General features: G+C 41.5%; 1 long non-coding RNA gene and 1 pseudogene across 4 annotated transcripts in view; both read left to right on the top strand.

Moving 5' to 3' along the window:
- LOC116156055 (uncharacterized) overlaps positions 1-27061 on the top strand; it is a 114808-nt gene that overhangs the window by 48104 nt on the left and 39643 nt on the right. The gene's annotated exons all lie outside the window — the stretch shown is intronic.
- LOC135321785 (cyclic AMP-dependent transcription factor ATF-5-like) lies at positions 17812-25954 on the top strand (annotated as a pseudogene). The gene has a single exon (XR_010381842.1). The product of XR_010381842.1 is annotated as a cyclic AMP-dependent transcription factor ATF-5-like (transcript).

Below are 27061 nucleotides of genomic sequence, written 5' to 3'. Positions count from 1 at the left end.
ATTAGGCAAAGACTTCTTATACATGACACCATGAGCAAGCAAGATAGGAAAAACAAATACATTGAACATCAAATTGAAACATTTTGTGCTTCAAAGAGATAATCAAGAAAGTGAAGAGATAATCCACAAAGTGGGAGAATATATTTGCAAATTGTAAATCTGATAAGAAATTTATATCTGGAATGTTAAGTAACTTACAACTGAATAATAGAAAATAACCCAAATAGAAATGAGCAAAGGCCTCGAGTGGACATTTTTCTGAATATGATACACAAATAACCAATAAGCACATGAAAATGTGCACAGCGATTTTAGTCATTAGGGAAATACAAGTCAAAACCAAAGTGAGATGCCACTTCACGCCTTCTGTCATTACTATAATTTTAAAATGGAAAGCAGCAGATTCTGGCAAGAATGTGGAGAAATTGGCACCCTTCTACACTGGTGGGAATGCATATTGGTGCGGCTTCTTTGGAAATAAGTTTGGCAATGCTGAAATATCATTAACACAGTTAACATCACTTTGAATTTTAGATAAACACCAAAGAGAAATGAGAACAGCGATCCATGCAAAAACTCATACACAGGTGCTCATAGCAAGAATGGATACAACTCAAATGTCTGTCACTGGATTAATGGATAAACAAACTGTGGTTAAGTGAGAGCTGAGAACACACTGGTGTAGGTAAGGAAAGGGACAACTGTCCAGCACTTCACCTGGTGGGATCTCCTAGTGTCTAGCACCTGGGCAAGTTTCTCTTTGCTCTAAATCATCCAAAGAGACTTTCCCAAGCTCAGGAGAAGGCTCTTCTTAGTGCAGGACCCTTCCTTCACTGAGGAAAATGTAGGGTTTTGACTTCAACCTTGATTCAGCGTTGCTATTTACATTCCAACACAGGAGACCTTGTTCTGGGTATGATGAAGGGCTCTCGATGGTGGGGTGTGGTTTACAGATCCTGATAACTTAGAGCAGAACAGCTGAGGCTGATAAAATGGGCTCCAGTGGTCTCCATCAAAAAGATGTGTGTAATTGAATTACATGGATTGTTCTGGAATGTTCTCACCACCGACTTCTTGGGGAGATCTCTGTCTTAGATAATGAGAGAAAGTGGCCATGAACTTGTGTCCTACATCAGACTCCATGAGCCTTTATCTGTAATGATGGTAATAGGAATAGCAGCCCTAGAAACTTCACAGGGTTATTGTTGGGATTGATTGGAATAATATATATGGAAAGACTGGACATTAAAGCATTAATCATATGCACTTACTTGTAAATAATGGTCTTCCAGGGTTTTGCTTTTGGTAAGTAGCCGTTCCATGTGGTTGGTACTAAGCTGGCAGGGAGGGGGCAGGCCATTCCTTCTCACACTATGCTGGGGAAGATGAGTTGCTGTTGGCCCAGGAGGGACATGTAGTGGGGAGATGGGATGAGAGGAGAGGCTCTCTTCCTCCTCTTTGGGGTGCTGTGCTGTCAGAATGAGGATGAGGAGATGTGATGGGAAGACAGGATTAGTGAAGAGATGGCACTGGGGATAGTGAAGAGGCTGGTTGTGTATATTATGGTCTTTCTCTCCTGAATACCACAGTGCCTAGATGATGAGTATGTAGAAGTTGAGACTCATCAACGATGTTTAAAAAGTGAGTGTGACTTTTATGTGTTGTTGGCTTGCAATGTAGGCTTGCTGAGCACAGGGCCTAGCCGGTAGCCTGTCTGTTCAGTGTAGTGAGGACCGGCGTTGGTTGGCTTAGTTGGAGAAGGTGGCCCTGATGGTATGGGTGATACTCCTGCTGTTGAACCTTACTGGGCCCGCCACTGAGCTGCCAGGCACTCAAAGTACCTGAGCTTACTGGACCCTCACTAGGCGGCCGTTATCCTCTTTTATACTTAAGGAAGCAGAAATCTTAAGCAGTTTATCCAAGGTCATGTAACTAGTGACTGTCAGGTATTTGAGTCAATATTTTCAAAGCCACATTGCTTCCTAAGGCTAGTTTTAAAAATTTTATTCCTCAAATTTGGACTAGCCCAGAAAGACTATAAGATAGTCCTCAGAAAGCTTACATTTCCACTAAGGCATGTGAGACCATGGAAAGAAATGGTGCCAGGTATTGCAGACATAATTGTGTGCCTGGCTTGGAGCAGTCCTGCTCGTGGTCTTTTCCAGGCCTTCCTGTGGGCTGTCAGAACAAAGGCCTCAGGACTCCTGGAAAGTAACACAGGGCCTATTTTGAGTGCAAATGAGAAAGATTAGCTTTCATGAAAATGAACACTTCATCCATTTGGCCACCCAAGAGGACGTACATCAGGTTCCCTGACTCCTGCCTTTACTGTCCCTTTGTTGTGTGACGCACAGGTGATTTCCCCTCCTGGTCCCAAACCCCGAGCAACTCCTGTTGCGTTAAATAATCACAGTGCCGTGTACCGCGTGCTGTTATGCTTACCTGCAGACTCGAACCCCTCCCCCTCCCAGAAAAGAAGTTATGTTGCCATTTCTGCAGAGCCTGTCACTCACCAGAAGGAAGAAGACGCACATGTCACTCTTTTGTAGCCAGCAGTCTAAGTTGTGAGATAAACATACCTTGAAATGTGGCTTTTGTACCTTTTTTTTTTTTTTAATGGTCTTGTGGTTAAAGTATGATCCATGGGCTGGCCTGGTGGCATCAGCATCGCTGGGGAGCTTGCTGTAATCTCAGGCCTGATCCCAGGCATATGGAGTCAGAACCTGCATTTTGATGAGATCCCTGGTGATTCCTGTGCATGTTTAACATGAGAAGCACTGGATTTTATGGTACTCACCCCCCTCCAAGTTAATGGTTAAGCTTACTGAATGGAGGTTTTTCCTTCTCTGCAAAGCCTGTTTCAAGGATATAATCTTATATTTTTAGAGCCAGTCCCTAAAGAACAGAAGTCTCAAGCACAGCTGTGTAGCATCAAAGGGGTCTTTTACCATTTCTAGCAGCATCTTATTACTTATTCAACTTCGTAATCACTCCAGTTTCCTCCACTTGTGATGCAAAGCTAGTAGCGCGTTCCTTTATCTGGGGAGAAGCATTGATCTTGGCCTCTTAAGAGTATAAAAATCAGAGCCCAATACAAATACATCTGATGGAGCTATCATTGAAGATAGAAGCCCATTAACTAATCATATCCTCCTCCTCCCCCAGCATGCACCCCTTTTCTGCTGCCTCACTGAGTGTTCTTCCTTGGAGGGGAGTGTGAGGTGAACACGGAGAAAGGTGCTCCACACCATGCAGTTCGAATCTCTTCATTTATTGTCCTTGCATCTTGCCTTCTCAGCGGTGGGGCTTAGGCAACCTGGGCCTGATTCCTGTCACTTACTGGCTTTGTGACCACAGCCTCAGTTTCCTCACCCTCAAAATGAAGGCACTGGATTCCAACACTCCAGAGATGCTCCCAGCCCATTTCCATCCTCTCCAACCAGCTCTTCATGACCCAGGGCCACTTCTGCCCCTGCTTCTAGCACCAACCCCCCTTTCTTCTCTTCCTCCTCCACCCTATGCCTTACCTTCTGCTCAGCTCCTTCTGCCCTCATGGACCTCCTGAAACTCCAGAAGAGCATAGAGGTGGCCCTCGTGGGGTTTTTGTGCACTGTCATTAACTGTTCAAGGAGGAGTCGGATTCCACGTCCAAGGACTTGGAGGTGAACTTGTGACTGCACTTGGATGTATATTGCTGCTTGGTTGATAATGGTGCAGCTCCTTGGGGGCCCTTCAAACAGAAGATGCTCCTTTTTGAAATACTACCTTTCTTTATCCTCCCATTTTTAGGGAGGAGGTTTCCCTAAATCCTCTCCAAATTCAGAGAATTAGGAAATCTTGGATCATTTTAGTATTATCCAATTGTGGCTTGTTGTCCAGTGAGCCCTTGTCTGAGGGGACCTCATTATAGGCAGTGCTCTATAAAGGTGACAGGGCCACTCACATGTAAATGATCTAGCTACGCGTAAATGATCTCGGAACCAACTGTTGAGTTTCACTTGAAAGCCTATGAAGCGTCTAATTGAGGAGCAAATAAGGATGTCAGAGAAGGATCCAAAATCCTGGATTTTTGTTATACTGAGGTAAGTTTTATTGGAATGCTAGAAGATTGTTTATATAATAAATTGCTGTTTGGAAAAGTAGCAAACAACAAAAAGTTAAATTTTCAGTTTTCTTTACCTGTAGTTTAAGTTAGAACCATCCCATAGGTTGGAATGTCCAAGTAGTTTGTATTACTTATTTATTGCTAGGGTTCAGATTTGAACTAAAATATTTTTAAAGCACACTGTACAGTGGTAATAGCTTTTCTTTGCAGGATGTTTACTCATCTTGATAAGCCTTTTACTATTACCTAGGCAGAAAACAGTAACATCTTGGAATGTTTGTACACTGGTGCTTGAGACCCTGGAAGTAAACTGTTTTCTAACTACTGTTATGTGTGTGGCCCAAGGTTCAGTACCTCTCCACCTTGAGTCTTGGATTTGAAATGATCTCATTCAAAATACTGCCTTCTCTTCTTGAGGTGTAGTTGGGATTTTATCAGTGTTAAGTGTTATAAACATAGCTGCTGTGTAGGCTGTGACATGATTGCTTATTAGATTGGAAATATCATAAGCCATGTGCCTTTTATTATGTTTAATAATGTGAGACCCAGAATTGCCTCCTATATATTTATTTAATGTTTCATGGCAAGACAGTAGGGGTCTGCCATCCCTGTTAAGCAGTAAAGTAATATAAGGAATTGGAAAATAGGACTATTGAAATTGAGAAGAAGGAGGGAATAACTTAGATTCTTTTCAGTTATTAGAAGTCTGGTTTCTTGACTGTGCTAAGCACTGAAGAAAGCCAAACAAGAGTAACGGAGTTTTAGTCCTTTAGGACTTACATCCAAGGCAGGGGTCACCTGATGCTACAGTTCTAGTTGCAGAATTGGAGCTATTCAGAAAATGTTCCTGAGGAATGTAGTAATCAGGGCAGGCTTCTGGTTTAGTCTTGCTTCTTCCCTGCTTTGAATGCCATTCTAAAAGAGAGTGTTCTTTGTTATGGATCTTTGAAATACAGATTGATCTGCTTCTTTAGAAAAATTAAGATAACTCCCTGGAAGACAATGTAGGTCTAGTTCACAAAACAAATTGTGCAGTGGGCAGGAAGCAGCTCTGTGACCTGAGTTTTGATTGAGATATATATAGATATATATATATCTATATATATATATATATATCTATATATATCTATATATATATATATATTTTTTTTTTTTTTTTAATGGATGGCAGGTACACAGGTTCTCACATTAGTTTGTCCACAGTTTGGTCATCTGAGGGCTGTTGGAGGAGGAGATGGGAGCAGGGTGAAAATTACATGAGGTGGGGATGGCACACTGTGATGCCCCCTTCTGGGAAGGGTGAAACACATGTGAATGTGGTGGGTGGAGATTCCAGTTTGTGAGAATTCAGGCTAATGTTTTATTTCATTTAATCTGCTTGCAAAGCTTTATTTACTGAGCTTTTGTTTCGCAACCAAACATTTCAAATAACCTTTCCATAGTTTTAAGTTACGTGCTGTCCTCAGGAAAGAACATAGAACCAGCAACCCTTCTCCTTACTTGTTGGCAGAGGGTCTCTGTGCTTCTCTGTGGATTTGCGGAGCGGAAGTGGTGGGCTTCTGACGAACTCCCTGAGTAGTCCTGCTCTCTGCTTGAGACTGCTAGTCCTTTTGGCCTCTGTTCTTCCTCCTTTCACCAATCATGCTCCAGCCCTCCAGAGGTCTTCTAGAATCTATGTGTTCTGTTTTTAGCAATACCTAACACCATGAAAACCAGAGGGAATAAAAGGAAGAAGGGAGTGGACATTAAGTAAAAGGATTTTACTGGGCTACTTATAAAGAGGAATGTTAAATGAAAAATTGTCACATGCCAGGCAAAACATTTAGTTAAATTAAATCTATTCCAGTCCCCAAAGCACTTTGGTTTTCTTTAAAAAAAAAAAAAAAGAAGAAGCTGCACAGAAGGCCTTAGTACAGTTCTCAGCGTGGTGTTTAAACTGGATTGGCGTTTCAACATCTCTCCTCATCCTCATCACTTCATTCCCAGCAAATCTAAGCCAATGTAACAAATCTAGACTTTGAGACTGCTGGGATTAACCTCTGCTGAGGAGGTGGAAAACTTAACTTTGGCTTTTGAATGTTCTGGGTTTGTGCTGCTTTTGGTTCATCTTTAGATTTTACTACCTCTGGGTTTGAGTTCCTGTGTTCTAGCCCTTGCTAGGTTCCCACTGAGGAGTACAGGTGCACCTTGCTCTCCTGTGCTTTGCGTATACCGCATTTCTCACAAACTGAAGGTTGCTGGCAAATCCTGTGTGGAGCAAGTCTGTCGGCACTGTTTTTCCAACAGCATTATTTTAAAATTAAGGTATGTAGATTTTTTTTTGTTTTTTAGACATAATGCTTTACTTTTGCTCTGGAAGGGGTGGGCATTTGGATATGTTCATTTTGGAAGGAAAGCTCTTTTAGGGACAGTAACTGCCGGGTGTCATTTTGTAAGACGGGACCCAGGAGTCAGTAAGGAGAGGATTTCTCTGTTTGTGGCATTTAGGCCTTGGTGTAAATACCTCTCATAGTGTTTTGTTTGCATCTTTTAGCTTAAGATGTTATTAGATGGTACTAGTCTAATCCAATCCCTTGTTTTGTGAAAACAGGTTTTTTGTTTATCCGAGGAGGCTTCTTCTCTGTCACTGTGCTCGAGTATTCATTCTGGGACAGAAATGATGGTTTTCAAATCTGTTACATTTTCAGACTTGCTGGAGGGGTTGTTAAAGAACACCGCTGACACAAGGAGGAGTTGGGTAAGGGCCATAAGCAGTAGGGGGAGAGAGGCTGCCACGGGACAGGACTGCAGACTTTTGCTAAAATTTACTTCTCGCTTGCAGATTATGGCAAAAGAGTAAGACCTGTCACTTTCCAAATTGCTCATATTTGCATCCTCATCTTGTTGTTTCCAAGCACCCCTCAAACATCTTCTGCTTCTGGTCTGGTCCAGTCATGCTCTGGTGACCAGCCCCAGGGGTCTGGCAGCAACTCCAGCCAGCTCAGAACAGCCAGACCCCTCACCTGGGAACAGTGGCTCCCCTGCAAACCTCTGTTGCTGACACACGGAAGCACGTTTCTTCTTTCTTAACTTCCAGTTAGAGCCACCTTGGTGGGTTTGAAATGTGTTCTGAGACAGAATAAACTCGAAGGATTCTGTTAATCTATTCCGATTTATTTAGGACGCAGCAGCGTTCGTTATGTGACTTATGTTACTGGTTAATTAACCAGCCTGGAACATGTTTCCTTTTTACAATTTGAATGCTGAGAGAGTAACGAAGACCAAATATTTTACAACAAGATCCTTGAGTTTGACTCTGAAATACATATTTTATTTTGCAGCAACTTCCAGTTTTAATGATACTGAAATACTTTCTATTATTAGCAAGTTTTGAATTTTAAGTAAATTAAAATGGAAATGAAGAGTTGTTTCTAAAAATAATACTAACTCTGCTTAGGTAATTTTTTTTTTTATTCCACGTCTTTGTTGGTGAGAAAGGCCTTGACTGGGGAGAAAATGTAAATTTCATGCCAGTCTCTTGTGTAGAGTTAATGAGACTTCTCTGGAACTGTTTCTGAGAATGGATGGGAGTGTCTGAGGCTCCTTTTATTGTCAGGTACTCTTGCAGTGGTTTCTTGATGATCTCTCCTGACTGACAGATGGGCTGTTTGCATCAGCAGGATTTCAAAGCCATTGTCTTCTTGACTATGAGGGGCCTGCCCTTTGTCTTACCGAGGAAGGCTCCTTTGCGCATTCTGAGTTCTCCAGAGAGGGTTTGGCTGAGGACTGCTCTGATTAGGCTGGTGCCTTCTACCAGTGGGGGTTGAGATTTGATGACTAATGGGAATAATCATACTGCCTCCCAGGTCTTTTTTAGTGGGGTCTTCTTGGGGTGACTTTCTGGCTTGGAGTAAATTTCCCCCCAAATCTTGTACATTCAGTCAAATATAAGGATGAAAATGTATTCCAAAGCTTAAAAGTTTGGGTTTTTTTTCCCTTGAACTTTGGGATTCTGTGACCATTGTTTGCTTCTGCTAGTGAGGATTGTGGAGGGTTTAACACGCTCATTTTTCACTGGGATTTTAGCTAACTCAGTGAAAAATGAAAAGGAAGGCAGAGAGCTTTGTTTTACTCTGACGTCACTTGGCTTACCCAGATTCAGCTGAGTCAAGGCGTGGTAATGAAGGTAGAGGCCCTTTCTCCAGGTGCACCTGACCTTCCTGAGAAGTATAGTTCAGGGAGTCATAAGGAGAGCCTGTCTTAGGAGCACACTGATGGTTTGGAGAGGAAGGGTGGGAGTGTTAGTGTTCCCTTAATCCTCCACTCTTGGTTTCTCTAGGATTAAATTAACATTTATTTGAATGTAGGCTTCTGTTTACCTGAACCCCTGGCCTTTTGTTAATTGAATTTAGTTTGTGAGATTCTGGACCTTCTGCGCCATGGGAGATGTGGGGATATGGAACTTGATACAGTATTCTGTACTCTGCATTATGTAGTTTGAAAAGCACTGTCCTAACCTGAAAAACTTTGTCCATTTATTCTCTTTGGTATGGAAGAGCCTATGGTTTGCTTGGAGGTCAGCCTACGTAGCAGAGGCAGAGACTGGGAGTTCAAAATCTGTAGATACTGACAGGCGTATGCAGCATAGATAAACAAGATTACACTGTACAGCACAGGGAAATATATACAAGATCTTGTGGTAGCTCACAGCAAAAAAAAATGTGGCAATGAATATGTGTATGTTCATGTATAACAGAAAAATTGTGCTCTACACTGGAATTTGACGCAACATTGTAAAATTGTTATAATTCAATAAAAAATTTTAAAAAAGAGAGAGAGAGACCCATTTCCACTGCCAAAGCCCTGGCCGTTTTCAAAGACAGGGAAGGGATGCCGTGAATGCCCGCTACAGCACTTTAATTGGATGGGTTTCATAATTAATGTGTCTTTAAGCAAAGACTTTTGTTTAATTTGCCTTTCCAGACTGTTTGGTAGAAATTGCAGAGGCACGGGGAAGACCAGCGCATCGTCATTGGCAGTCAGTGAGTACAGACTAGGAAGTGCTGGCACCTTTGTTTAAAGGTGGCTGTTTTCCTCAAGCACTTAAAGGAGATTTGGTTTTTGTCTAGTGAGTTGTGCTATAGGTGCAGAAGGACTGCCTTTGGGACCATCCTACTAATTATTAAGGTTACTACAAGTTCCTCCCTCCATTCTTGAGTCTCTTTTAATAAAAATGATGTTATTTTACGAAGGTACCCACCCAGCCTTGGAGAGGAGATGAAATTTGGATAAATATTTTTTAATTTGTATTTGCAGGGAAGAGTAAAACCATTCATATAAGTAACTGTTTGGCTCATCTGGAGTTTTCCATCTTTTTTGTGTTCTGCATCTTGTGGATAATGGACCATTCACTCCTGCTGATGCCTGGGGCCCTTGTCACCCTGGCCTGCTCTCACTCTCTTTTTCTTCTTCATTCTGAGCCTTCCCCAGGCAGAGGAGGTCAGGCAGGTACACGTGCATTTGGGAAGGAGGTGGTGGAAAAAATATGGAATAATGAGCTCTTCTGACTTTGGATTCGGCCCTTTAGCATTGGTGCAGTAGGTGAGGTTATTCTTGGAGCCCCAGTTTGAAGATTGCTGTGCAGAAACCCAGCTGTGCCGCTGGCTGCCAGCACTTCTGGTACAAATACTGTCATTTGCTCTTGAGGCAATCTGCTATTTCAGTCCTAGATGCAGTTTTGTAATCTGCTGGGCAAAATAGTAAAGAAAAATATCCTAAGTGGTGGCATAATCTTCAGTTTAAAAACACTTTAGCAATGTTTCCAGTAGAGGATTTGTTCAGCGTGTCTTCTTTTCTCCTTTCCTTGGCTTGTAAACATAATCTAAATTCATTTTTTCTCACTTGCCTGAGCCACGGTTTCCTTGTGCTGACTCTGCACCCACACAAAGGAAAGATGGAGACTTGAGTAATATTTCTTTAAAATCACACTCTGTGAAGGCTTGGCATATCATGTTTGTTCTCTTGATAAGAAACTAACTCACCCAGAAGTTACTTGGTTAAAAAACACGCTACTACACCACGCTTTCCCAGCCCATAGTCTTCCCTGTCCAGACGATGACTCATTCCACCTTGCAAGGAGCAGGGAAGAAGGCCCCTCTGTTGCCTGCAGAGTGGGGGCTCCCTGAGGGTTTGGGAGATTCCAGAGACCCTGGGATGGAGCTGTGCTCTGCTTTAACCGGATTCATCATTAGGACTTTCCTAGAGAGGGAAGCGTGTCCTCTGGGAAGTACTACATTTCTTTCTGTTTTCGTGGCTTTCTTATTTTTTCCCCCAGCCTGATACTTAGTAAGAAACCCATTTTCCAGTATGACTCCGTGTACATGTGCACACACAAGGTGTGACAGTTTTACAAAATAGACAAGTTTCCTATTTCATTGATAAAAAAAAGCTGGCCTCATTGATTAATTTCACAACTTTATAGATTGTAATTGAGTTTTTATCCTGAGAGCTTTCCCACTTTTATTCTTTAAAGACCTTCACATCACAGCAGCAGCCTTGGATTTAGGGGAGAAGCGGATGCAGCATATGTGGAAGACTGGCCCTTGGCCGTGGGATGCGGAGGAGAGTTCACAGATCACTTGGGCACACCCTGAAAGGAGCCCCTTTTTGGATTGGCCTCATCTCAAACATGGAACTTGTCAAAGGTGTGCACTAAACACCTCCAAAAGATGTTTGATGTGGTGTGAACCTTGATGTGATGGACCAGCCAGGATAGTTTCACACTTACCTAGGCACCTCTGTCATATAGATTTTGCCTTCAGCCCTTGGAAACTACTGGCTGCTGGGGTCTGTTTTGCCGGATGGGATTTCACGCTCCTTTCCTTCTGCGTTAACCTGAGTCAGGCTCACTTGACCGCCTCTCAGCTCCGCTGTGTGCAGAGCCTTTGAGCCCATGAAAGTACATTCCACTGTTAATTTCCTCAAGCAAGTGTGAAGTCCACCTCCACCCTGCGTCAGATGGCTTGTCAGAAATGAAAAGGAATTTGAGGTGACATCAGTGTTTGACAAGACATGATTACCCTTTCTCTGCCAAAGCAGGAGCCGTGGAAGTGGGTGCAGTCAGGCTGCAGCAGGGCTCCCCCCACTGAGTCCCTGGCTGGCTTTTTGGTATCTGGGGCAGTGATCTTGTAAAGCCTGCATTGTGAAGTTGGCTGCGTGTGTGTCCAAAGGAAATACTACGTATTAAATAGGAAAGCAGGGGTGGAAAGTTCCAGGAAATTGAAAGGTGAGGTTGACACATCCTTTTTCACTAACGATGCTTCTGTTTTTCTTTCTGAAAAACAATGATGATTTAAAATTTGATCTTAGAACAAACTGGCTCTTATCCATAACTTTATATTTTTAAACATCCTTTCTTAACTACTTATTAAATAAAATCATACTAATAAGTTGCCTTTTATTATTTGGTGTTAATGACCCCAAGGCACCCTAACACAGCGTTTCTCAAACTTGCCTGTCAGATGAGGTACTTGTTAAGAATATTCTGGGACTTTGCCCTTCTCGTATTGAATCAGAATCTGTATGGAATAACACAGGTGAGTGATTTTCTTAGAATATGAGAACTGAAAGAAATGTTGGGTGTGGAGCTAGTCCCGGTGTTCCCAAGCCTGGTGCCTCTCATTGTTATGACCTAATACAGGGAGTCTGGGCCCCACTCCTTACCTGCTGGATCCCAACCTCTGCACCAGGGGCTTTAGGGTTTTAGTTTTCAACAGGCTGGTCATTAGTCTGGAGCGGTAACGCACTCATGTTTTCAGATTCCTTCAGGAAAGGGAACTTGACCCAATGTGCTTGATTATTGGGCTAGGAAATAGCAGCACAAGAAATCCTCTTCTGACAGATATTGATTGACTCAAATAATATTCACATTTCAGGTCCTTAGCATGGGGAGATTCAAGATGAGGGAGCAGGGCCCCTGCCCTTGAGGCACATGTACAGTTACTCAGCCTTTCTCAATGGATGAGTTTGGCAGTGGCATGTGCCCTGCTACCCCAGCTCTCAGGTGGGCGTGTGCCTGGGTGGGGTCAGAAAGCATAGGGCGCCTACTCTCCTCACCTGTTGGCTGCTGTCACCCTCCATTTGTTTTTCTCCTAACAACTTTATGAAATAGTCCCAACATCTAAAAAAGCACAGAGGCGAATATAATGAGTAACCACGTGCCTCCACGTGGTTTTAACAAATATCCCCCATCTTGCTTGAAACCTTCCTGCCTCCCCAGAGTCACTGATCCAGAGGCGGGGTGTTGGGGGCTCCTTTCCTTAGAGAAGCCTGCCCCCTGCTTGGCTTACTGTGTGGGTCCACAAATCCTACATAGTCACATCCCCTTTACATTTATGTAAATGGTGTCAATGGGTATCATTCAGCAACTTTTTTTTTAAGTCAGCATTATGTTTTTGAAATTTGTGCATTGTTACCACGTGACCTGACATGGCCCCATACTTAAGAGGAAAATCAGGAAATTGAAGCCAGACAGATTGAAAACATTCTTACTGGAAAACATGCAAGAAGATGTGGGTGGGAGACCATTTCTGTTGAAATTTTAATAGAGAACATTGTCATTTATGGGAAAATAGTTGATGTGAATTAGGCACTATTTTGAATAGCCCAGTGTCAACTTAATGAGAATTAGTTGCATGTTGTCTGAAAAGTTCATTGTTTTATTTACTATGGGTGTACTTACTGCAGTTTGGTTCCAGACAAGTGAAAGTTAAGATCTGTGGCATAACATAGGAAGCAGAGGGAGGCTAATTAAAGTTCTGTTGATGATAAAAGGATGACTGGTCAAGGAGCAGCTGGCTTCCCAACTTAAACACAATTTGTCCTATTATACGAGGACAGCCCTCCGCAAGTTCTCATGATTGTCTTTCAAAGGTGAAGGACCTGTGTTTCAGCAACAAGTGTGAAGGCTGTTGCACTCTATTTTTGTTCACCTTTTTGCCTTCAAGCATTATGTCTTCAGGGTTTACCCAAGATAAAGAAGGGGGGTCACAAAACCCGGCTAAGGTTTTCAGTGGTGCTCAGTCCACTCCAGCCATTTACTACACCCTGGAAAAGCCCAGCTCCCTTTCTGCTTTCTCCAGGGAAGTGCCCAAGCATTTGATTGTATTTTCTATCTTTTTCTTATTTTTCCCAACACCCTCGCCTGATGGACTCTAAAATGTTGGTGCTCAGGCCATAACCCAGCAAGGCCCCTGTGTTGCCTAACTAGACCGCCCTGTGTGTGTGTGTGTGTGTGTGTGTGTGTGTGTGTGTGTGTGTGTGTGTGATGGCTGAGTCCTGCTCTGGTCCTTGAGCTTCTGGCTGAACTTATTTTGCTTGATTGTGCCCTGGATGACTTTCACCTTCAAGTGACAGCATCTCTTGTTGCTTCTGCTAATAATGGTTGGATAAACATTAAGACCCAGCGCCCTGGATGTGTTTTGCCTAAAAAAACATACCACAACTGTGTTCTCTTCAAATTTGTACTGGGTGGGAACATGAGGTCACATGACATTTGACTTACCTGGAGCCAGAGGCTAGACGTGGGCTTGACATTTTGTATTTGCAAGTGCTTTGTGTGTTTATCTCATTTTAATCCCTATAAAACCCCCTTGAAGTGATGATGATTATCCGCATTTTGCAGAGGAGGCGATTAAAGCATGGAGAGTTTGTGATGCAGCCAAGGTCACTTGTTCACTGGGTGCCAGCAGTGGGTTAGAATCCAGGTTTGTCTGACAACAGGTTCATGATCCTCAGCCACTATGTTCTACTGGTTTTGTGTAAAACTACCATCAAATGATTGTTTTTTTCCACTTCCTGCTTAAGAAAAAGAGCTGTTGTTTCCTGGAAAAACAAAAATCTTAGGATATCGTTTGTGACTTCGTCTTATTTGATTATGTAAGTATTTATATGTGTGTGTGTGTGTGTGTGTGTGTCTTACACACACTTGGGAGGAAATCAATGTTTTGAATGAACGCATGAAAAAGGAGTAAGTATAGGTCTCCCCCCACCAGGGAAGCAGCTTCATTCTGATTTTAAAAGTTACACACGCTCTTTGTTTTAACAACAGCAAACAAGACAACATGCAGCTAGAAAATAAAAAACCCCAGTGCCTTCACCATCAAGAGACATCATTATATTCATTGAGACTGTCTTGTTAAAGAAATAATTGACCATGTAGATTTCACGTAACTGGTAATAAAGGTCACTATTTACTTTAGCTACAAATAAAATGAACCAGAGGTTTCGGGGGCATCATAATTGAGACTCATTGTCACATGTTGTATATAAATAAGCTGTCCAGTCCTCGATGCTATTTTTGCCCAGTCTGGTTCTGCACTAGTTCTGCTGCACAATGTGCTGATGTGGAGAGCCCGTGTGCAGGTTCCTGTCCTCCAGGCTCTGTTTCCAGGACCCTGGAAACTGTCCCCCTACTCACAGTGCAGTTGACACAGTGTAGTGCTGTCACGGCCAGGGCTGGAGTGTTTTCCTGACCAGTGTCTCAGGAAACATAGTCATTTATTTCATTCTGCTGTTTTCTGAGCAAATCAGCCTACCACACTCTCCTATCTTCCCCTCCCCTTCTCTCCCTCCTGTCCATTGCTTGCCTGCTTTCCTCTCACAGAAGCACTTAGGAGGTGGAAGAGATCTGAGAATGAAATTTGAGTGGGCCCCTTCTCCCCTGGTAACTCTGCCGTGTGTATTTTTGAAGATACTGATGTGGGCTGTTGCTGTGAGATGTCGGAAGAGGGTCCTGTACAGGCCCTGCTTCGTCCTGAGTAACCCGGCCTGGCTTGGAGAGCCTGCGTCTCCTTCATCCTTCAGAGAAGAAGAGGGCACAGTTCACGGTTCACAGAGCACCTGGGCTTCCCAAGGTACCGGGGACAGCTGTGTTCTTCGCTAGGAAGCTTGGGCAGCCTGCAGCTCTCAGGCAGCGTGCCCTTCTACCCTGGACACCATCCTAAAATCTCACAAGTGTACTCTATGCTTTTTGAAGCAGTTCTATCCATTGCAATTCCTCTATGAGGCAGTTAGCACAAGCGTTATTTTCCCCACTTTATAGATGAGAAAGCTGAGATACACAGCATATAAAAGTTGCCCTAAGTCACACACTCAGACATAGGGCCAGACCTGGGTCTTCGACCTCTTGGCCACCGTCTTGCCGTCAGACCGGCATTTCCCACAGTGTGTGCCGCTAAACGTTGGTTTCACAGTCTGGTCTGTCAACAAGTGTCAGAGACGTGAGGGTTCATGTTATCACACCCACAAAGCAAAACACAACACTTGAATTAATGAAAGGCACTGTGTTTTGCTTTGCTTTACTTTGTATATTAACATGAAGTTAAGTGTAGTAAAGGCTCAGAAAATTACAAAGTTGGAAATCCTGTCAGTGTCGCCACTGAAGTGTACTTCCTCAGTGAGCTTTCAGCCCAGGAGGAGCCATTATTCTGGAGGATATGTTGGAGATGCTGTCCTAGGCCCAGATGTGCTGTCTTGTCCTGGGTTTACTTTGGAGGTGCTCCAGGAGACCTCAGTGGTTAGGGGAAAACTGAATCTTTGGAGACCTGCAGGGTGAGTGCACATAGACAGTGGCTGGAGATGCTTCAGGAATGGAGACTACCCTGGGAGTCAGGTGGGAGGCTGGCCCTTGGGAATCCTGTCGTCATGTTATTGTCGGCAGTTCAGCAGGAACTCTGTGGAGTAGGATTTTAACCAGAAGACAGGAAGGTTCTCCATCAACAGGATCAGCATTCGAGGACCGGTTGTCAGAGCTGTTAGGTCAAGCTTCATGAGCTGTAGCGTGAGTGACAGCTGCACTGTGTGGCAAGGATGGACGTAAGAAATTTGGACCAAGGAGAGCACGCTGCTGCATCTTGGCTGGTGTTGAACCAGGCACTTTCCCGAGTGAGGCTGTGTGTATCAACCACCCCTGCCCCTGCTCTTCTTTACTATTTAATATTCAACTTTGCTGCTTTTGTTACACTTACCATGGGGAGGGGGTGTTTGGTGAAGGTGCGAGTGGCAGCTTCTGCCTCCATTTCATTTGTCAGCCCTCCTACTTCCTTTAGGAGAAGCAGAACTTTGTAACAAAACTCTTACTTGGAAGTAAATTGTTCCAACCAGGCATAAATGATTTATTATTTTGCACTGAAATCTCAAACAAAGGAAGCAGGTCCAACTTCTCAGAACTGACCTTGGCCATTACAGTTGATCTTTTGTCTTTTGTCTTGTCTTGTCTTAAATTGCCTTGCCTTGCTGGGTCATATGGTAAGTCTATTTTGAGTCTTTTGAGGAATCTCCATACTGTTTTCCACAATGGTTGCACCAAACTGCATTCCTATCAAAGTGTAGGAAGTTTTGAAAGTTTGTACCTTTTGACTCCCTTAAGCCATTTCACTCACACCCCTACCCTCTGCTTCTGGCAACCACCACTCTGTATTTATAAGCTTGTTTTTTCTTCTTTTTAAAATTTTAGATTATACATTTAAGTGAAATCATATTTTTTTCTCTATCTGAATAATTTTTCTTAGGATAATTTCCTTAAGGTCCATTCATGTTGTTGCAAATGGCAAGATTTCATTCTTTTTCATGGCTTAATTTTATATATATATATATAAATATATAAACACACACACATACACACACACATGCACACACACACACACATACACTTTATTACACATATATATATACACATACACTTTATATACACATACATACACAATTAGATACACTGTGTGTGTATATATATACATACACACATACACATATTTACATGTATATTTACACATACCTACATATCTCCCATTCTTTATTCATTCCTCTGTGGATGGGCATTTAGGAGGTTTCTACATCTGGGCTGTCATGAATACTGCTGCTGTGAGCATGGGCTGCAGATACCTCTTCTAGATCCTGATTTTAATTCTTTGGAAAATATACCCACAAGTAGGATTCCTGGATCATATGGGGATTTTATTTTTAATCTTTTAAGGAACCCCCATACTGTTTTTTATAGTAGTTGTATCAATGTACGTTCCCACCAACAGCACATAGTGTTCCTTTTTTCCACATCGTTGCCAATAGTAGTTCCTGTCTTTTTGACAAAAGCCACTGACGGGTGTGAGTGGCATCTCACTGTGGTTATGATTTGCAGTTCCCTGATAATTAGTGCTGTTGAGCATCTTTTCATGTACATGTTGTTTAATTGTACATATTCTTCGGCAAAATGTCTGTTCAGATCCTCTGCCCACTTTAAATTTGATTATTTGGGGGGTTTGTTGTTGTTGTTATTGAGTTGTAGGAGTTCTTCATATATTTTGGACATAACGCCTTATCAGATACATGATTTGCAATTATTTTCTCTCATTCCGTAGGTTGCCTTTCCATACTGTTTTGATTAGTAGAGCTTTATAGTATATTTGAAATCAAGGCTCATGATCCTCCAGCTTTGTTCTTCTTTGTCAAGACTGCTTTGGTTATTTGAGGTCTTTCATAGCTCCACACAAAGTTTAGAATTGCTTGTTCTATTTCTGTGAAAAATGCCATTGGGATTTTGATCAAGTTTGCATTGAATATGTAGATTGCTTTCAGTACTATGGACACTTTAATAATGTAATTTTCTAATCCATGGACACAAAATATACTTTCATTTACTTGTCTCTTCTTTAGTTTCTTTCATCAGTGTCTTATTGTTTTAAATATAAAGCGTCTTTTACCTCCTTGGCTAATTTTAGTCCAGGTATTTTATTCTTTTTGATAAAATTGTAAATGGGATTGTTTTCTTAATTTCCCTCAATCTGAGTTTGTCATTAGCCTATAGTAATGCAATGCAGCAGATTTCCATATATTGATTTTGTATCCTGCAACTTTAGTGAATCCATTTATTGATTTTATTTAACAGGAAGATATAAAATTCTAAATTTACCTAAAAATATACTGAGCAACAGCTCTCAAAGTTAAAATTAAATCTAAAATCATAAATGGAGATTTAAAAAACTCTCTCAGTAACTGACAGAACAAAAATATCAGTAATGCTATAGAATATTTATACCATATATTTAAAAATGTATGCATAGAACACTGCATCCAACAGTCATAGAGTAGTTTTATCCTCTAGTGCACATGGAACATCTAACAAAGTTGATCACATGCTGACCTTAAAAAAGTCTTATCATAGTCTTAATAACAGACTTGACAAGAATATTACCAGAAAAAGGAAAATTATGGAATAATCCACCTGATAAATATAGAAACATAAAGCCTCAAACAAAATATTGGCATATCAAATAAGGCATATTTTAAATAATACAAGTTAGCTTTGTCCAAGGAATAAAAGGTGGATTTAAGATTCAAAGTCAATCAATATAATTTACCATGTTAAGAAAGAAGAGCAGAAAACTACATAATTATAGCAAATGTGGGGGAAGAATCTCATAAAATTTAGCACCTTTTCATTAATAAAAAACTAACCCTAACCCTAACCTCCTACACTGCTGGTGGGAATGCAGTTTGGTGCAGCCACTGTGGAAAATAGTACAGAGATTCCTCAAAAGACTAGGCATAGACTTACCATATGACCCAGGAATCCCACTCCTGGGCATATATCCAGAAGGAACCCTACTTCAAAAAGACATCTGCACCCCAATGTTCACAGCAGCACTATTTACAATAGCCAAGACATGGAAACAGACTAAATATCTATCAGCAGATGACTGGATAAAGAAGATGTGGTATATTTCTACAATGAAAGACTATTCAGCCATAAAAATGACAACATAACACCATTTGCAGCAACATGGATGTCCCTAGAGAATGTCATTCTAAGTAAAGTAAGCCAGAAAAAGAAAGAAAAATACCATATGAGATCGCTTATATGTAAAATCTAAAAAAAAAAGATGAAGAATAAAGAAAGAAAAAAACAAATGAACATAAATACAAAACAGAAACAGACTCATAGACATAGAATACAAACTTGTGGTTACCGGGGGGGTGGGGGTAGGGGTGGGAAGGGACAGACTGGTAGTTTGAAATTTGTAGATACTGACAGGCATATGTAGAATAGATAAACAAGATTATACTGTATAGCACAGGGAAATATATACAAGATCTTGTGGTAGCTCACAGTGAAAAAGAATGTGACAGTGAATATATGTATGTTCATGTATAACTGAAAAATTGTGCTCTGCACTGGAAATCAACACAACAGTGTAAACTGACTATAACTCAATAAAAAAAATTTTTTTTAAGAAATACTTAGTAAAATAAGGACAAAAGTGAATTTCCTTAATCTGAACTATAGTAACAGCAACAACAAAAAAATCTCAAGGAATCATCATATATGATGATGAGATACTGAAGTCTTCCCCCTGAGATTAGGACTGAGACAACTACCACTTCTATTTAATTTATAATGAAGGTCTTATTCACTGTAATAAATCAAGGAAAGAAAAAATACATAAAACCAGAAATAAATAAAACCCTCAACCCCACAGATGATGTTATTGTTTATAAATAAAATCCAAGAGTGAATTTACTAAAGTTGCCAGATACGTAACATACAGAAACCAATTGTATTTCTATATGTAGCAACAAAAAATTGCAAAATAACAGTTTTAAATAATAGTAGTCATAGTCTCATCAGAATACAACAAATAGCTAGGGATAAATCTGTAAAAGACACGTGAAACCTCTACAGAGAACACTGCAGCACATTGTTGAAATAAAAGACTATCTCAGTTAGCGTGGCAGAGCATCCTATAATCACATATTAAAAAAATTCAGTATTGTAAAAATGTCAGTTCTTAAATTGATCTACAGATTCAGTGCAGTTGCAATAAAAATCCTAGCAGGTATTTTTTAATGGAAATTAATAAGCTGATTCTAAAATTTGTACAGAAGTTTAAGTACCAAGAATGGCCAAGACAATCTTGACAAATTACCATAAAGAGAATAGAGATAATAGAATTAGAGAATATACAGGAGTCAATACTTACAAAGTTAAACGATTGGGCAGTTTGTGCAAGAACAGATAAATAGCCCAATGGAAAAACATACCATTTTAGTTGGATCCAGCTTCAGGAAGCCGTTTGATTTGTGATAGAAAAGTAACACTGGGAGGAGTTCAATGACTAAGTCCATCCTCTTGGCCTTATACTCTCTGCTCAGCAACCTGGGGTAAACTGGTAAGACTGTGGCTTGTCTTCTGTAAGCTCATGGCTTGTATATGAAAACAAAGCTAAAAGATTGAGAATCTGAATGCATTGGATCACTTTTGGTAGAAGCAGTGGATGGAGAGAAATCTACGTGTCATTTTCCATTACCTTTTTATGTTGAAATAATTGAAACCTTTCAGTAAAGCTGAAAGTATTGTACAAAGAAGTACATACAGTTCATCTCAGTTCCCCAATTGTTAACGTATTATCACTTTTTATTTTAATATTCTCTCCAGTTTTTCCCTAAATTATATAGCAAACATGCTGTCTTCTTACTTATATTTTAGTGTGTATTTCCTAAAACCAAGGACACTTTGTAATGGGTTCAACTGTTTCCCCTAAGTCCATATGTTGAATCCCTAACCCTCAGCGTCACTGCATTTGATAACACAGCCATTAAGAAGGTGATTAAGATTAAAGGAGGGCATAAATGTGGGACCCGAATCCAAAAGGACTGACACCTTATAAGAGGAGGAAGAGAGAGCAGGAGCGTCCATGCTCACTGAGGAAAGGCCTTGTTGGGGGCACAATAAGATGGATGTCTGCAAAATAGGAAGAGAAGTCTAACAAGAAATCAGCCTTGCTGGCAACTTCATCTTGGACTTCTGGCCTCTAGAACAGTGAGAAATTAAATTTCTGTTGTTTATATCTGTCCCCAGTCCCCGGGGCTGCCTCTTCCCCATCCTCAGATGAAGGTCTCTCCTCCTGCTACCACGACACCGCCTCCGCCTGCACAGCCCCGGCCATGGCTCTGCAGCTGCGGCCCCTCTGCGCCCCAGGCCAGTCTCTACGCTTGCGTGCCTGTGCTCGCGGATCCTGCCTTCTTTCTTCACCTGAGGCCGCCGCTGCCTCTCCTTTCTGCAGCCATGGAGTCCTCCACTTTTGCCTTGGTGCCTGTTTTCGCCCAGCTGAGCAACTTCCAGAATCTCCTCCCAGCTGTTGGCGCAGCCTCCTTCATTGCCATCCGTGCCCAGCACCCGCACCACAGCCATGTCACTCCTGGCGACCCTGGGGCTGGACCTGGACAGGACCCTGGTCCCAGCTAGTGGGCTGGGCTGGCTCATAGACTATGGGAGCCACCCCCCCCCCCAGGCCCCTGCCCTCCTGGGCCCCTATGAGGTCCTTGGGGGAGCCCTGGAGGGCGGGCTTCCGGGTGGGGGAGCTCCCCTGGTAGATGATGGCTTCCCTGGCTGGATGACCGAGCTGGTCGACTTTACAGCCCTTCCCCCTTTGGAGCCCCCTTGCCCTCAGGTGCCCTCCCCTCATCTTCCCAGATCTAGAAGCTATGCTTCCCTCCTATAAAGGAACTTGAGCAGATGGAAGACTTCTTCCTTGATGCTCCCTCCTCCCACCATCATCCCGAAGTCCTAAACCGCTGCTGCCACCGCCCCTCCCCTTCTCACCATTGACCTCCCCCAGGCCCCAGCCCTGGATACCCTTGACTTGCTAGCCATCTACTGTTGCAGGGAGGCTGGGCCAGGGGACTCTGGGTTGGCAACCCCGCCCCCATCCCCACAACCCCTTTGTCCACCTCCACCCTCTCGCCCAGCCCCCTACCCCAATCCTGCCACCGCCCACGGGGACCACGAGCAAAAGGAGAGGGACCAGACCACATCAGCGGCTCTGAGGTACCTGCCAAGGAAGCGCCCAGAGGGCGAGGCCCTGGAGGGCGGGTGCCAGGGGCTGAAGACTCGGAACCGGGAGCTGAGGGAGACGGCTGAGTAGGCGGAGTGGGAAATCCAGTATGTCAATGGGCTGCTCATCTAAGTGTACAAGGCTTGAAGCAAGGGAACCCGGAACAGCTAGCCAGGCAGGGGCTTTGTGCGGTAGGGGGCGCTGGTCTTCCGCTCTGGCTCCCTAGTCTTTCTGGGGCTGAGGTGGGAGGGTCCATCCCGCTGTCATCCCCCTGCATCCAGCTTCCCATCAAACCCTTCCCTCCCTCCTCCCACCCCCCTTTCTCTCTCCTCTTTGATCCTTGTCTCCTCTCGTTTACATTCTGATTTGGCTCCCCTCTTCTCTCCCCAGAATCAAGGCATGTTTGGCCTCAGTCAACATGTACATCCTTATGTAACAGCTGAGGAACAGAGCCCCACAGGGAATTTGGGGAGCAGGGGAGAGCTTGGAAACTTAGTCTCCCAAACAGGGAAATGAGGCCAGGAAGCTCTGCAGAATGACGATGCATAGGAGGACAGGGGAACCATCTGGGGACTAAGCCAAGAAAAGTTCTAAGAATGGTGCCCATAGAATGTAAGCCAAACAAGCCAGGTGACCTTGGAGAACTACATTTGGGGGATGGAACCAAAAGGTGGCCAAGTTCGCAGAGCAGATGGATATACAGGCAGATGGGGAGGTGGGCTGGGTGGAGAACAGCCGTTATTGGTGATTGGGTGTTCATTTTAGCTCTGGGAGAAAATCAGTGTTGTGTGAAGTTGTTGGGGTGAGGGCCACATCAAGGTGAGGGAGGGGTAGGGACTGATCATTTTTGGGGTATTGTGAGTGGAAATAAAATGAAGCATTTCCTCTGGGAAAAAAAAATCTGTTGTTTAAGGAACTCAATCTGTAATATTTTGACAGTAAATTATGACTGTACTAGGAGACTAACACACTCCCCTATTACAGCACAGCCATTAACATCAGGACATTATTAGTATTCATACAGTACCACTATCTAATCCACAGAGCCATTCAGGTTTTCTGATTTCCCAACTATGTTCTTTATAGCAAAAACAAAACAAATAAACAAAACAAATAAATAAAAATGGACTTCTTTTTCACCCTTCTGTCTCCATTCCAGGATCCAATTCAGGATCATACATTGATCTATTTGTCATATGTTTTTAGTTACCTTTACTTTGGAACGATTTCCCTAATATTTAATTATCTTTTATGATCTTAACATTTTTAGAGTTCTGGCCATTCATCTCATATAATTTCCTTTGATTTAGATTTGTTTTATATTTTTGTATGATAAGATTAAGCATATGCATTTTGGGCCAGAATACTAGAGAAGTCAACCTGTGGTCTTTTCAGTGCAACATAATAAAGACCCATGATATTCATGTGTCTCTGACTGATGATGTTAACTTTTATCACTTGACTAAGATGATGTCAGTGAGGTTACTCCACTTTGAAGTTAGTTAATAAGTATTTTTATTTATTAACTGATATGTGTAAGTACTTTATCAATTAATGAGTAATTAATCATTGTTTTCTGGGGCAAAACTTTGACACTATGTATAAACCCTGTTTCCTCAAGCATTTATCCATTAATTTTAGCATCTCCTGATGATCTTTCCTGAATCAATTAATATAAATAGTGATTTTCTAATCTATCATAGAAAATCTAAGCAAAGAAATGGAGGATATAAAAAATCAAATAGAAATTATAGAACTGAAAAGTACATTAACCAAAATAAAAAAGCCACCAGAGAGGCCAATGATCAATATTCAGAATTACTATCACAGGGCAAATAATAACGGAACTTGAAGACAGAAGAGAACAGTGAAAATAACCCAAACTGCACAACAGAGAGAAAATAGACTGAAAGAAGTTAATAGAATCACAGGGAATCATCTGTAGAAAAATAACAAAAAATTTAACATTTGTATCAGCAGAGTCCCAAAAGGAAAAGAGAAAAATGTGGGACTGAAATAGTTTTCAAAGAAATAATAGACATAAATTTATAGGTACAAGGAGCTGTGTGAACCCCAAACAGAAATACATATCAAGACACATCAGAAATAAACTTCTGAGAACTACAGATAAAGGGAAACTCTCAAAAGTAGTAAAAGAGAAAAGATGAACTAATTACAAGGGAGAACAGTAGCTATCTCAATTGAAACCATGGAACCCAGAAGGAAGTGGCACACCTTTAAAGCAATGAAAGAAAAAAATATATATTACTCCAGATTTCTACATCAAGCAAAGCTGTCCTTCCAGAATAAAGGTGAAATCAAGACATTCTCAGATGAATGAAAACTAAGAAATTTTGTTGCCAGTAGAGCTGCTCGTAAAAATTCCCAAAAGAAGTTCTTCAGGCAGAAGGGAAGTGACACCAGAAGGAAACTTGAAATACCAGGAGTGAAGAAGGAATCATAAAAGGAGTAAATATGGAATGCAACACAACTAATATTACATTTCTTCTGATACTGGGACTTAAGAAGCATCACACCTTCTGCTTTCACTCTTTTAGAATCTTGAGGCCTCCAAGTTTTGCAGAAGTTCACACTAGCTTTCTAGAAGAGGAGAGGCCTCCTTGGGGCACACACAGTGATGGCATCAACTTCTAGGTATGTGAGTAGGTTGTTTTGGGTGTTTCATTTCCATTTAAGCCATAGAAGTGACCCTAGGCAAGACCAGGAGGAAAATCACCAAGATTTCAAAACCACAGAATAGAGAAGTAATAAATCTTTGTTGTTTTAAGCCTGTTGCAAATAATTCTTAAGAAAATAAAGATAAGCCAGAGATTTCGTGAGAATATTTCCAAAACACATATCTGATATAGAACTTATATCCAAAACATATAAAGAACACTGATAATTCAGTAAGAAACCACTCAGCCCAATACAGAGATGGGGGGTATTTTTCTATCAATACTTCAACATAGAAAATAAATGAATGTCAAAATATATATGAAAAGGTGGGTAAAATCATTAGTCGTGGAAATTAATTACTACTTAGTAATAAAATGAAATCAACTACTGACACATACAATAACATAGAGGAATCAATATATGATAATGAAAACCAGAACAGCGGTTTTTCTCTCTGGGTGCAAGGCAGTAACTGGAAAAAGAGAGAAGTGAACAGTTTTTGTTGTAGAAATGCTGTGTATCTTAATTAAGGTGGTGGTTACATAGGTGTATACATTTGTCAAACCCATCGAACTTTAAACTTACCAACTGTGTTTTTTCAGTAAAGGTAAATCACAGCCCCCAAAAAAGAGAAATGGAAAAAATAAATGATAAAACAAGCTGAAAACGTTAATATAAATTATGAGCAAATACATAATTTTTCTCAAAATATAAAGTACTTACAAAAACTGAAATCAAAATTTGTTATTTATAAAGACAATCTTCTAAAACAAAGCATTATTCAGTCAGTCCTTGAACACTGTGGATTTTAACTGCATGAGTCCACTTATTCAGGGATTTTTTTTCAGTGTTAAATACTACATTACCAAATGACCTGAGGTTGGTTGAGTCTACCAAAGTGGGACCACATATGTGGAGGAACCAAGTATATGGAGGGCCAACTCTGAGTTACACACAGACTTTTGGCTGCAAGGAGGATTAGTGCCCCTAACTCCTGCATTATTTGAGGGTCAATTATAATCAACTTTTGAGTTGTGAGCATATATTTGTGAAAAAAAATTAACCATTGTAAAACTCTTCCTGCTACTTTAATGGGAGGAACAGTGCACAGTGCATAGATACTTACAAGCTAACTACAGAAATTTCTCCCTGACTCTAATGTTCAAATAACTTTATCTTTTGTTTGATAACAGTGAGGAAACTTCCAGAAAATATTGAGTGTTTTCCAGGGGTTGGTGTTTCTATTGATAGTGAATTGTAGTGTATGTATTTATATATGTGTATGTGTGTATACACACACACACACACACACACTTTTATATCCTGTATTTTCATGATGTTTAGATGGAAACGCCAATGTAGGATCGCTGGGATCAATGTCAGTACTGTCATGAACATATATTCCACTTGCTCAATATTTCTCTGAAGAAAGATTTTTTCTTACAATAGAAGTTTTGTTTAGCCAATCACCATTTCCTTATTTCTCTTGATGATTTCAGTGATATCAAAGAATGCTTTGTTAAGAAGGACCAACTTTGTTCAATTATAAATTATGGCGCAACATATAATTCTGTGTCCGTCACAAGACATAATGATTCAGATTTATGATTATCTTATAATACTGAAATAACTGTATTATGTTAAGGAAACCTATTTGGCTGAATCAAAATTTATGTGATGTTAAGGACTGTAAAAAGCCAGCCAAGAAGTCTCAGTGGATTACTGAAATCATACATGGAGAGGAGGATAATACCGTATCTGTGAATTCTGGTCATTAAAAATGTGTTTGCCTAGTGCTTCCAGGGCCACTGAAGGAGAAAAAAACCCTGGAGGAACAATGAGTGGGTTTTTATTAGAAAAATGCCCCTTGGAATAATTGCCAAAGTGTTCACAGTAGCTGGGGAGAACACTCTGCAGGCCACCAGATGGAGAAGGCAGAGGTGAAAGACACTTGGGGCGCTGTCAGCCCTTCGCACCCACCATTTATACTTCGCTTTCCCTTCCTGCACTGCGCACAGCCACTCTGGGTGCTAGTCACAAGACTTATTTCAAGCATGGAATAACCAATTCAGTAAGTCCTCACAATTTGACAAGCAACCCACATGCGGACCACACCCTTCCCCTTCATTCTACCAGTACCAGGCAATTATTAACTCCCTATTTACAATGGTTCCCAAATTTTGCGTACATCAGTATCACCTAGGGGGCTTGTTAAAACACAGATTGTGGGGCTGCACCTGAAGAGTTTCTGATTCTATAGGTGGGACTCAAGAATCTACCTTTATAACAAGTTACTAGGTGCTGTATTGCTACTGGTATAGGGACCACACTTTGAGAACCAATGTAATATTTCATTCCTTTGACATCATTCCAGTTCTCTTCTGGGAGGAGTATGTCAGTCTTTCAAGAAGAT

Source organism: Camelus dromedarius, chromosome 8 (genome assembly GCF_036321535.1).
Source record: "Camelus dromedarius isolate mCamDro1 chromosome 8, mCamDro1.pat, whole genome shotgun sequence".
NCBI lineage: Eukaryota > Metazoa > Chordata > Mammalia > Artiodactyla > Camelidae > Camelus > Camelus dromedarius.
The sequence above is the reverse complement of the archived record's forward strand: the minus strand, read 5'-3'. Positions and strand labels throughout refer to the sequence as shown.